This window comes from Macrosteles quadrilineatus, unplaced genomic scaffold (assembly GCF_028750875.1).
Source record: "Macrosteles quadrilineatus isolate MER2022 unplaced genomic scaffold, UCM_ALF_1.0 Scaffold_7__1_contigs__length_78375512, whole genome shotgun sequence".
NCBI lineage: Eukaryota > Metazoa > Arthropoda > Insecta > Hemiptera > Cicadellidae > Macrosteles > Macrosteles quadrilineatus.
Genome location: NW_026542600.1, coordinates 74,347,955 through 74,360,619, shown reverse-complemented (window position 1 = coordinate 74,360,619; position 12,665 = coordinate 74,347,955). Strand labels below are relative to the sequence as shown.

The 12,665-nt window shown below is 31.9% G+C and overlaps 1 protein-coding gene across 1 annotated transcript in view; it reads left to right on the top strand.

Moving 5' to 3' along the window:
• The first annotated feature begins 4,519 nt into the window (after positions 1–4,519).
• The window catches only part of LOC128998501 (alkaline phosphatase-like), a 48,440-nt gene continuing 40,294 nt past the window's right edge, over positions 4,520–12,665 (top strand). Inside the window, exon 1 of the mRNA XM_054424661.1 lies at positions 4,520–4,592. The gene's annotated coding sequence lies outside the window, so the exon portion shown is untranslated. The remainder of the gene's footprint in view (positions 4,593–12,665) is intronic.

Here is a 12,665-nt window from a genome sequence, read left to right as displayed (position 1 = left end):
TATTACAAGTTCACTTCTGTGTAAAAATAGGTTATGTTTATTCACCAATTTATTTGTTTTATGGTAACTGTAGGAAAAGTATAATGTGCAACTCGAGTTCAAAGTACAATTGCCTCACTCGGTGCTTGTACACTGTTCTTTTACCGTTTAACCTTTTAAATTTCATTATGGCAGTTGGCCATGGAAGCGTTCTGACATAGTTCTAACACAGTAAACGAAATCTGTTTATTAGGGGCAAAAATGAATAACAAAAATACAAATAAGGAACGTTAACACTACTTCAAGATAATTTCCTGGTTTACTACACGCAGGAACAAGAAGTTCCAAGAGAACCAATCTTCAAATATAATTTCAATAAATTATAAATTGTTTAGGTTTTGGTCGAAATGAATGTAGAAGTACAAGACAAAATATTCGTTTACGTAAAACCATCGTGCTTCTTTGCGTGTCAAACAGTTTTATACTAAACGTACCAAACTTGTGTTTTATAACAAAGAGAACACTTCACATCATTAAGTTGAGGAGAGAGAATTGTATGGGTTACAGAGGATTACAGCAGAGCCCATTACAAACGTTGGGCGTTGTATCGGTCTGTGTTTGTAGAACAAACATTGGAATGTTAGTTCATCGCGCCCATTGTTGTAGGAACGTTCCACGATATGCTCAAGTCGCACTCGATTGCATTGTGCTTACCCCGACCATTAGAATAAAACTAGTTTTTAGATTTGTAAAATATTTTATCTACGACCGTTTATTAAAGTAGCCGTTTCAGTACAGTTATTAGAATTGAAAAGTATCTCATAACAGCATTGTTTACTTTCATAACAGCATAGTTATAACAACTCATAACAACACGGGTAACGGACCAATGAGGTTCAAAGGATTGAGAGAGGAGAAGTAAAATTGTAATGCTTTGAACTTCAACTAATCAGCTGTTCAGGTCAATTCAATTGATAATGAGTGCAATTAGTGTTTAGTACAATAATGATTAGTTGCATCACTGTCAGTTGCAATGATAGGTTTATTTAAACGAAAACATAACCTCTCTTAGAAGCTATGAGTAGTGATTGTTAGTAATTAAAAAACTGCCTTAGGTAAAGTAGTGTACGCAACTTGCGCAAATAGTCTTTACACCACACTACACTGTTTTGACGAAGTTCCCACGCAAGGATTTAGTCCAGAAAACAGCTGATTGCCGTCAGCTTAATCAAATGGGGGTTCATTACGTACTACTGTACTGTAATGAGTTTTCCGGACACCAACCAGCTGATTATATACTGTATTTGGCAATGAGGGAGACTGGTTAGTTTATAAACAAAAACATAATCTCTCTTAGAGGTTATAACTAGTGATTGTTAGTCCTTTAGTCGGTGGTAATATATAAGGATTTGTACGGAACGGATTTAGTAGTATGGCGTAAAATATCATACGTCACTCGTCCAAAATGTGTTTACCGGACTCGTATGGTAATCCCGTACTCCCCACACTCGTCCGGTAAACACTATTTTCAGGACTCGTAACGTAATATACTGTAACGCGATCGTTGCGTAAACTACTGTTACGATCGACTTTTTACCCTTACTTTCAGTATATGGTTGAACTTTATGATTTTTCGGATGCTAAACCGACTGTCGTTTGAATTAAAATCTGTATTTGTTCCATTTTAACCACACCTAGGCTAACATTATACTTGTGCTAGGTAGCAAACTTATATACAGACAACGTCTTGAACACTACAGTTGAAACATTAATCATGTCCTACTAAGTGACACAGTTTTGATGCAATTTTGAATCTGAAATTTAAAAATGTATTATACTACTAAACATATGAGTAAAATAAAGTATCGTATTTTACCGAAGACAAAATGAACTATCTTCATCTGGTTGTATTGACTTAAATTTTATGGAGGGGTTTGAAAATAAGTGGGTGTAACTTACAATTTTCAATAAATTAAATTTATTAAGTTGCAGTACACGCATCAGCACCGATGATACATTGTACTTGGTGAGGAAGTTAATACCCCCTTTCTGAATTTAGTGAAAATAATTATATTACACTAAGAAGTAAAATTAAGGTTTGTGTCCAAAATGAATGAGTAACCATTTCATACGGATTGTAACTACAGCATTACTATCTTTCGTGTCCTCTTCCCGTTGCAAAGCACGAGTATAGCAGCTCGTACTAATTTCAAACATTTGTAATTCCACACACTGAGCACCAACATAGCCATAAAACATATTCGAGACAAATTAGTATGAGCAATACTTTTAACTCTGGATAAACCGGAGACAGCTGTTGAGCAATTTCATGGAATGAAGATCGTTTGAAAGATGGCAGTAGTAGACATTAACCATGAGGCTGCTATCATATCGAACACTAGTGACATGTCGTAAACTCAATGTTAAACTACGAAGTATATGAGAGTTAATCCACTTTGTTTACTCATACTGTTTTAGAATTTGAAAATATAAACAAAACAATTTAATGAAAGCAAATCCATCTGTCTCTACCAGTAAATAGTAAGGTTTTTAAAGAATATTCAACCATATAAACTGGGTGATCATTTGTTTAAGATCTATAATATTAAATCTTTAGCTTTACTTAACCAACGTTTTCATTTTCAGCCACACAATACTTTATAAACCATACGCTTTTCATAGTTGATTAGGTAAAGCTAGAGCAAACGTTTGACAAAGTTAAACATTGGTTATGCGATGAAAAACATCCGTATCAGAAAAACCTGTTCATTTACCAAATTAAAATGAAAAACTTTAAATCTCTGTGCATTATGGGTATTAGGGAGTTTCCACCCAAAATACAAAGAGAAAGGTCATGTGTTTTTTATCTATCTCTTATTTATTAAATAATTTTATGTAAGTAAAAATACTCTCTAAAACCTAGGAGTTTGTGAGGCTGGCTGGTTGGTAAGACTAAATAACAAAACATTTAGTTTTTCTTCATTTTATAGGTGTTCAATTCTTTTATTCCAGCTCCAATGAAAAAAATCTATGAAAAGGAGTTAAACGATCGCAAGACTTCTTCTATTAAAATCATCTATGCAATCAAAAGTGGGCCTGAAGTAAACAGATTTTATCGCTAAGTGGTCTATACAGTTTGGATTTAAAGATGACATGATGATGATTTTTACAAATCCTAATAAATGTGATCAGGCTAGAGTGATTGTGTAAAGGCTGCATTGCCATGCTCTAGTTTAGTACATATTATAGACAAAAAGACCATCTTCCCCAGACAAAATTCTCCTCGTGAATAATTTTCTCACGAGAGGTAAAATGGAACAAGGTTGGCAATCCTGAACTTCATGTAACATTTAAATCCCTACTTACGATCAGTGCATGTATTTAGGTTTTTTAAAAGTTTTTTAATAAAGCAAACATATTAATTTTGTATTACTATAATTTATTTTTAATGATACAATAATGACTTTGAGTTTCCGTCGCTATTTTGACATTAATTCTATGTTTGGAGATACAAAATCTGAATATAAACACAAAAGACGTTTTAATAAAGAAAATATGTTCAGAGGCCTGATGAAATTACAGTCGTAGCACTGAAAAAGAGTGTAAAAATAGTATGCTTTTTTCCAGTCTTAAAAAAGTATAAAAGTTAAATTAAAATGTAACATAAAATACTACTTATTTTGATTGACGTATTTTAATTAAAAAGATCGCCATTGAATTGTCATGTAAATTTCTTTAATTGCGTAACTCTACAATTTTGCGTACGATGTTCTTCATAAGAGTTTAGACGATAAGAGTGCCTCACCCCACAAGAGTAATTATAAATCAGCCTTATATAATAAATCAATCTCTGGTTTACTTAATTTAAAAAGGCACTAACACAGAAACTAAACAAATCGAATTTAGCAATGCAATGAGTAACAGTTCATACATTAATCACAACAAACTGTGGTAAAATGTGAAAAGGGCCCAAAATATAATGTGTGATATAAACACAAAATGGTACATTCCTTTCCTCTTTACTAAGGAAGGAGTTTTACGATTCTTTGAGCATCGATGAAACTATTGCTTGAAAAAAAACCCTTAAATTCTTCAAGTATATAGATGCGTTTTACATTACAGCTCTATAACCGATTAAACGTTACAAAATGCTCCCTCTATGATACATTTGTTTTTGCCAATCGAAGCGATGAAATGCTGTGAAACGAAAGATCAAAACATGCGCATAAACTACAGAAATGTGATTTCGAAATCAATTACTTGAGTTTATGAGTGGAAGGGGGTTTGAAACAATCAAGCCTATTGACATTGGTAGCTCTTCAATTCGTTTAGGTGAAATTATTTTTGCAGCGTATCATTAACCTTTGGGTGGAAGGGTTTTCCCCGGTGAACTTTAGATTGGGTGATTTTGCTCTAATATACCCTGGCCTGATTGTTAGTGTCCACGTACGTTGTTGCCATGACGACGGACTCGGCGCGCTACGGCACATAGCAGCGTGGCGCCTGGCCGGGTTTAGTCTCGATGCGGTAGTCGGAACGTGCAGACATATATTAATTGTGTTTTCTTCAACCTGTGAATTTTTACCTGTCGGAAAACTTTTGGATTTTCTCAGGTAAAGTAAGTAAGGAAATATTTTATGAAAATAACGTTGTACTGATAATCACTTCGGCGGCATAATTTAAAATCAGAATCTAATTTAATAACATTTAATGATAGAAAAATTTGGATGAAGTAGGTAGATTTTGTACTCTTAGAAATGTCACGTAAATACAGTATTTTATTTGAGCAAAAACAGTTGTTTTAATAATTTAAAATTATCAAAATAGCATTTAAAATACTATGCCTCTAAAGGGTAGTAACTCAAAATTATAAATGAAATCTGTACTAAGTGTTGTTTACACTTTTAGTTTGGTTTACTAAATTGTTAGTGTGTGTTGTGTCATATTAAAGCACATAATTTAGTTAATAATATACCTACAAGTTTGTAATTATGATGCTGTGTTAATATATAAATAAAGTAATTTATTTTACCTCAATCTAAAATTTTTGACAAACTTTCTGCGTGAAGACGAGCAAGAACACCAATTAAACAACGATTCTATTAAATGTCCAAATAACTTGATGCCCTAGCTAAGCAGAGCGGCGGGAGGTAAAACAAATCTAAGAGATAAAATAAGTATTAACTAATTCAAAGACTGTTCAAAGACTCATCGAACAATCTTGATAAAATACTTCATTTACAAAATACAATAATACTATTTACTATACAGTTCAGTGTTAGTGATTACAGCTTAAACTTATTAAATGATATAATGATATTACATATAACTACATACATGACATTTTAATGCAATATGGCATTTTATTTTTGCAATCAAAATGTGTCTGCAATAAAACATGTAAAATAATTTACCACTTTTTAAATAATGTAGCGATTCACAGTTTGATAATTAGCAATGATGAGTTGGTTTTAACTTAGTTTGCCGTTTCATACTCGAGTTTATTTGCAATTATGGCCTAAAATAAATATTAAACCATTTTAAAAGGTGATAAAGATTTCCATTTTACAGTATATTTAATAAAATATAGAACATGACCGATTTAGCACTGATGTGTTGGTTCCATGGAATAGGTCTACCAAAGATTATTACTATAAAACATCAAAACATACAAATTTGAAGGTACAGTGTGTTCCTTATAATTTGTTAAAAGAACATTAGTTAAGGGTGGAAAAAACACATAGCATATGTACAGCATAAAAACACATTGTGTTGAAAAAGTGTAAAACCACATATTTAGTAAATTAGCTAAGTATTGTTACTGGTAATTTTTCCAAAGGTGATTTTCTACCATATGTGGAAGAAGGCAGACACCTAAGGTTGTTTATGATTTATTCACTCTAATTATTATCAATGAGGCCTTTTTTAAACAATAGGTAAAACTTCTGAATTATAAAATTTTATATTCATTTTCGTGAAGGTAATAATGCAATAATGCAATGAAGGATAAGAAGCGGAATAATAATAACAATCAGGGAATTGAATTTTTTTTCCAGGATCCAACTTATTTGATTCACAAACCCAATTCTCATCGTGGGATTTTTGAGAACCACCAAGATGTTTGAACCAGATGTGTTGTACTTTAGCATGTGCTGGTTTGAGAATGTGTTGAAATTACTTCACAAAAGTTCTTTATACAATTACTTTTTTATATTTACATATTGAATGCGGAAAATACCATTGAGTCTGCATTCCTATAGAAAGTAAACAAGTCATAAAACAATTGAATTCAAATGTATTCAACAGTAATGTTGAATTTTCAAACTGCAGAAATTGGACAATTAAATTGGAAACTCAACGAATTCGTAATTGTTCAACTTGGATAACGTTTTTGTTACTTTTTACACTCGGGACTTTCAGTTCAGTTTAAAAATTGATGTATAGTTCTGTGATAATATTGGTTATACCGAAATCAGCATAAACTGTTTTAATATACTGTATTTTCATGGCAAGTTATCTTGAAAAAAAGGAAAAACAATTCAAGTCCAATATCTTGCAAGTCGCATCCCGAAAATTCCTCTCGACAAACAGTCAATTTTTGGCTAGAATACAATAACACATTGTACATTATATGTAGTTTTTAGGTTACCGTGAACAAATTTTTTGAGATTTGAACCCGTAGACCTAAATCTTTGTACTCAGAAAAAATTGAAACCACAATTAAATTTGTTCCATATATATTTAAGTTAGCATGACATTAACAAATTTTGTTGGCAGCTAGAAAACCATCTTACCAACTTAGTTGATTAATGAAACTTCAGAAAAATTCTCTTTTCGCAATACTTGTATTCTAGCAACCAGTGGTTTTACAAATCCTATATGCAGTTTATATTATAAAACATTGCTCAAAACTCGTTATTTAATTGGTATTTCTCATTAATCCATCGTCACTTTACTAACAAACAAAAACTGCACTTTAACAATACTAGCCTATCTAATCATCAAACTAACGATATTTTTAGGGGTTTAAGGATTTCAATGTTTGTAAAAAATGTAATAAATAGGTTTATTTGGCCATATATTTAGTATGTAGAAAGTATACAGAATTATGGAAATCTATAGTGTTATGTGGCTAGTAATTTTGTTCATACCAATGTGTCAATGTGTCCAATGTGCTGTCCAATGTGTGTGTGTGTTGACGATTTCATGAACAACCGCTGGGATATCTAAATTTTAGGAAATGTCGCGAAAATAAATTCAGGCACTGGTGTTTAGTAAATAGAAACTTAGTTTTAATTTTATTGTTTAATAACACTTATTGTGACAAAATGTAAGATTTAACATGGACTTTTTCACAAACCTTATTTATTGACGTTTGTAATGCAATGTACTTTGTCGACTGCAGTAAATAGTTATTTGTGTGACTAGTGGTGAAAGTGGCACTTTGCTGCACACGAGAGCAATGTTTACGCACGAGCCGCAGGCGAGTGTGGAATGATCTCGAGTGCAGCAAAGGCCTTTTTCACTCGTGTTACACATTATATTTTTCCTACAGTCACTATAAAACATAAATAATTAGTCTTTCAAACACTATGCAACACGTTTTTAGGTTCAGCTGGCAACACAAATGGTGCCCTAGAGAAAGTAGTACCCGCGGTTCATATCACTCCGCTATTTTTCCTCGGCAAGAAATGTGCTCCGCGTTTTGCGAATATAGTTCCGTATGTTTTTGTAATTTGAAGTGGTTTCCGCGCCTAAAAAAAATGCTTAAAAGGTATTTTCTTGTTTATTAAGATCGTAGGAAGGTTTTAAAAACGTTTAAAAGAAAAGTCCAGAAAGTTCAGAAATACCGAAACTATAAACACGAAATGACAGGTTAAATCGTAGTTATAATAGTCAATCAGCTGCTCATAGTATAATTATCTTTAAGTGTTGCCAACCTATTTCCAAGCGTACACGGATTACGTGCATAATGGAACCACGCTGTTTTGTGTTGTTTCGTTGGAATCCTGATGTGCGGCAAAGTATAAACCGTGCGGCAAAGTATAAACCGTACGGCAAAGTATAAATATGCAGCAATTAGCAGCTTTCTGTACTATAAACAGTACAAGGAAGCCAACTTTGTCGGGTGACTGTAGGAAAAGAATTATTATTATTATTATTATACCTACTTGATACATTTTTCAAGGGGGCCATAACCCCTCTCATTTATTAAAATGGATTTTGTTTTAAAAATAGATTTCATATAGTTCTCATTTTTCGAAAGCGTTCGCTTAGCCAACGAGTTTTTGAATCAATGCAGGAAACCAGTATTTAGCAAATTATTCATTCATATCAACGGATCCACCATTTTACAAATACTAAATGTTTGGTACAAGAGCAGAGTGAAATAAGTCATGTCCATTGTAAATAACAACAACAGTACGTAGATCAAAAACACAATCAACTGAACGGTAACAGGCTGTATAAAAATCTCTTTTGGAAAATAATATTAATAATTATGAATAAACAATCATATTAATGCTATAAATCAATTTTATATTGGGATAAACTGAAAATCGTATAATTTGGCAATAAAATATCTTAAAAACCAAAGGGCTTAGTGAAAAACTAGGGAAGTAGATAGTTTATCTTAATTGTATGAACTGGTAAACATTGTTATTAATTTTGTTAATAAGACTGTCATAAAATGTTATAACAGTTATGTATGTAGAAACTCTTTCGATGGTTTAAGGATAAGAAGCGGAATAATAATAAGAATCTTTATTGTAATTTAAAAATTTTACAATGCAATAGGGTACGTAATTTTAAGAAATGTTATATATAACGTTATAAAGGCTTCTTTGGACTTGAATTAACTATGGTTAATTTAATTTAAAGTTTAATTAATTAAAATAGAAAGATAGATTTCAATCTGTAAACTATTGTGACTGTGTAAACAAGTATGAACTCGAAATCACGTTTAGATTTTGTGATTAACGAATCTTAAAAGTAAGAAATTACAAGAAGAAAGTACAAGAAATCTGCTGAATAAAATTTACTAACTGACTATTCAACCGATATCATCCGGAAACATAGCCTAGTTTGACTTTTTTTGTTTAAGCTGCATTGTTAACTATTGAAATACATTGAGAACGTAGACAAACTTTATATTTAGTGTACTATACTGTATAATATATCCGTTATAATTTTGAATGAATTAATCTGTTTTGATGGGGTTAAAAAAAGAAAAAAAAACACCTGCGTGTAGGGGAGATAGAACATTAATTTTGACAGGATAGGAATACAGTAAGTCAAATACCCCCGACGCAGCAAACCTGCAGACTATGTGAATTTCCATTTGCCTGATTTGAAAGCAAACAACAACAGTTTACAATATTCTCCATAAGAATAACATGGGAATTTTATGGCCATTGAACCCTTAACCCTTAAGCATTTATGGTAATGGAATATGCTTGGTAAAATATTAGGAAAAATAAATCTACGTTTTTGGGATGTACGCAAAGTGGGTCAGGTATTATTTCAAAAGATACTTCAAACACAACACATCGCTCACAATAGTTTGTTATTCTTGATTTCACAAACGGCTTCTATCAGTCTCCAAACGCCCCCTCTTCTTAGCAATCCCCATAAACTGATAATTTGTCTCTAAATGTGTAATTAAAGCTTCATTAAAACAAAAAATATGGTATTGTTAATGCTAAAAAATTTGAATTGATTGAGGTGATCAATAAAAATTCTGCGATACATTTAAACTTATTACAGTTTCTCCCGGTTGTTGTTGGATTATTTTATTGATTTTCCCAATGATTCCTTTCCTGAAAATTGCGTTTTAGGGAAGGTATAAGGTCCAGAAAATTGGAGTAACCAATAGATTGCAAATTGTTATAAAATTTATAATTGGTTACTAATAAGAAATACTTAACCAACGCGTGATCTAAAGCATTAATGGTCATGAAAAATGATTTGGAAAGTAAAAAACCCTTTTTATCACTTTGAACAGGAAAAAGTTATTTTCAAAAACAGCTGATCTCAAATAATGTATTTGTTACCCCAGCTCCAATTTAGAGCAAGGGGAAAACGACCAGCTGATTTTTATGTACTATATTTACTAAAATTAGATTATACTTAAATATTTTCAATGACGAATGAAGTACCTCATATTGATGAAGTATTTGTTCATTTGGCACGGAAAATATAATTGTATACATCTTTGAATTGTTTTATTTAGTTAACGGATTTTAAGCTGATTATATTATAATTATTTTAGATCTAAAATGTATATTTTAATGTAGTTTCACTTTTCAAGCATTTAAATAAGCCATTTAACTTTAAAACACAAACTTGGTTTAGCTTTGTCACTCAAGTTTACTATAACACCGACTGTATAGCTATCTACACTTCTGTAATTGAGACAACAAGATAAGTCGCCACGAAATCAGATAATAATGGAATGGGAAGGAAAGCTTACACAGAATCATGGAGAAATAATTGTTCAATTTAACAATACCCCGTACTTTAATGTAGAAAACTGTGACAAGCTCTTAATATTAATACCTCTTGCTATTAATAATAGATCTTATTAATAATACCACGCAAAGAGTGATTTTGTAAATTTCCGATATAGGGAATAAGCTATTACCCTAGGCCTCATGGTAAGACCTAACCCAACCCAATTTACTTTTTCGTAGTGAGGTCCCCAGAGACCAAAAACACCATCAATTAAAATTCATAGACAGAGTGTCCGGTCATGAGTGTTAAGTAAAATTATCGGTCAAACTACATGATAATGGTGATTGAACGAGGAGGATAAAAGATAAATTAAGATTTTTTAAAAATATTGGTAGTTGTTATGAAGAAACTTATATTACTACGTAAGAATGACTTTTACTGTTAAAATAAAAGAAAGTAAATACAAGAAACGTCTTATAACACATAAAAAATATATTTACGCTTATACTGTTACTCGCAAGACGCAAAAGATGGTAAGTGGTGTCTTATTCGCCTATCGGGTCTGATGATGTTTGGAGTGTCCAATCGAAATTGATCACCACTTACCATCTTTTATGAATATTTACCGTCTTGTGAGTAACGGTAAATATATAATTGCATGATCGGACTATGGAAACGGGGGTAAACCACATAAACACCCGTTTCCATAGTCCAATCATGCTGGCTCACGATATCGTTCGAATAAACGTATGTTTACACGATTGTAAAAAATGTCATCAAAATCGGATAATTTTTGTGTGTTTGTGCTAACAGGGTGTGTAATAGATGGTTTTGAGTTTTTCTTATTTATGAGATAAAATTGGATTTTTCTTTTTTGTCCCTAAAACATGAAATTTCACAATTTATTTCTATACCATTTTGTAAAGCCTAAATAGAGAAATAATTTAGTATATTGAAGCGTTGTTGTATGCCAATTGGTTTCGTAGATAATTAGAAAAATTAATTTTAAAGTTTCAATGTTATTCTTATGGAGAATAAAAAAAAAAACGCTTTTAGTTTGCTTGTTTATGGATACATTTTAATCAAATTTTGCATTTTTTTTATTCCATACTAAGCTATTAACATTGCAATAAAAAACACATCTAATTACCTTCCCTGCAGCAGCAAACCATAGTACCCATTAAAATTAATGTTATGTAAATAGGAAATACTTCTGACAATTTTAAGGGAATATTTTAGAAGAAATCCAACCAGGGATATCAAAATTAGCTTAGTCTGCGGCCGGGGTATTTTAATGTAAGATAATTTAAGTAAAATAATTACAGTTGTTGGGTGTTTACTGCCTGGAATAACCTGCATCGTAATTGCGATTTTATCTAACGATATTAAATACATAAGGATATGCACTGTAGCGAGCACATTTAAGATTTTGTTTGTTTTAGCGAATTTTTCATATAGGAAATAACCTATTACCGTAAGTATCTTGGTAAGACATGGACCCGGTACCGATTTACTTTTTCATTTTTGATGGCTCCCAGATGCTACAAACACTATTAGTTCAAATATATATGTGTGTGTGTGTGTGTGTTTGTGTTCGTTAACACGATAACCCGAGTAAAATTGATCAGATTTAAACAAAATTGAGTACAAGCGTGAATTCCTACGTTAATTCGTAGTTCGTGAGTTCACGAACCACCACGACCATTGGGAGTGGGTTTTACGGGTTAAGAATCGGGGTTTATAATTTTCACCCTTCAGAACAGAATTTCTTAATACAGGGTGAAACAATGAAAGCGCCCCAATTTATAAATAGTACAAATTCAATACTATTTACCCTATACATATAAATAGCGTATCAAAATAAAGCTTCTCTTTTGCCATTTTAACTGAACAAAGTCATTTTTCAATTTCTTGAAAACAAAATCCTTTAAGCGACGTCTTTGTCCTTTCAGTCACTTGAAAATGCCATTGAATACTCCTTCCAACATTTCTTTAGGAATCACTTTAGTTTCTTGAAAATTCAAGACAATCTCTATGGCAACTTTGTCAAATTTAAATTTTAAGTTGCTTATAGGGAGAACCTCAAAAGAAGCAAAGAGCCAACGTAAAACTTCCAACAACGAAAGCATTCTGACATTCTTTTTGGACTTTGAGTTACTGCGACTCACACTCTTTCAACATTTGCTGGTTTACAAAGAGTTTTGCGGTACCCATTTTTACGGTTTAAGCTGTTA